Raw genomic sequence first — 1,223 nt, 5'->3', positions numbered from 1 at the left:
GTGTTGCTTCTTATTTTTTTTTTGGTGCCCCCCCCCCCCAAAAATCCTTTCCTCTTCTGCCTCTCTCAGCTCGCTGGAGGGTTTGGCCTGAAAAGGTGACAACTAGGCAAACTCCACTGTCCATTTGCACCCCATCGCTTTTCTGTTCATGACCTATCTGTTGGACCCCTGTCTCCCCCCAGCGTTGGGACATCCATTTCCTCACGTTGTCTGGGGCTTTCCACACGGCCCTGTCATTCTTCTTCCATCTATCAAAGTTGCAGTTTCCTAGGGCAGCCATTCTGGCTGAGTCACAGAATTACAGAGGGTCTTAGCTTATTCTTATAAGTCAGCCAGGGCTTATCTTACATAAATGGAGCCATTTATTAGCCCAAAGAACTGACCCTCCACTGGTAGGACATCAGAGGAGAAATTGTGCAGCTGGGGACCTCCTGACATCCTGAAATCACACAGGGTAAGCCAGCCCTAGCTCCACAGGGAAAAGGGCCTTTTCCAAAGGGACCCTCTCCACTGAAGTTCTCTATTTGTGATACAGATCCTCTAATATTAATACTCTGAGATGAAAGAAGAGGCAGATTTCCCTATGGAATTAAGTGTTCGAGAAATCCTTTTGTTAAGTGTTTTAGAGATCTCACCTCTGCTTTCGCCTTCCCCCCACCTCCCACTTTGAAGAATCCTCTCCAGCTAGGATCTGAAGACAAGTGAGGGAGAGACTTTAATAAAAGAATAGAGAAGAAAATGGGTTTGTTTATAAGTAGTTGGGCTTCTTTCCAGCTTGGCAGTTTTATTTAAGGTGGTAAAGAGAAAGCAACAACTCTATTAAGGAAGAATGTAAATCCAGAGAAAACAAGATATTTTTATCTCACACACATATTTAGGACAGTTTTTCTCCTCCCCCCACCCCATTTTCTCTTAATCATATTTCCTAATATGACATTCGAGTCTCACAAGGAACAGTGCAAACCCCAAGCTATTCCTGTCTGGGTCAGGAATTTGCATCCTAAAATCATAGGCACACAAGATTTTTTATCATTAACTCTGTTCCCTCACCTTACTTAACAGTTCTGATCCTGAAAAACCATGTGGAAATGAAATCTGGTCAATCATATCAGACTGTAAATGCACAGACAGCTTCATATTTTAAATGATCCATTTTGTAAATAAAAGTATTTGATACAGAGTAACTGTGTTTTTACCCTTCTTTACTCCCTCCCCACCCAGAC

Source organism: Neophocaena asiaeorientalis, unplaced genomic scaffold (genome assembly GCF_003031525.2).
Source record: "Neophocaena asiaeorientalis asiaeorientalis breed wild unplaced genomic scaffold, Neophocaena_asiaeorientalis_V1.1 scaffold1028, whole genome shotgun sequence".
Lineage (NCBI taxonomy): Eukaryota > Metazoa > Chordata > Mammalia > Artiodactyla > Phocoenidae > Neophocaena > Neophocaena asiaeorientalis.
The sequence above is the reverse complement of the archived record's forward strand: the minus strand, read 5'-3'. Positions refer to the sequence as shown.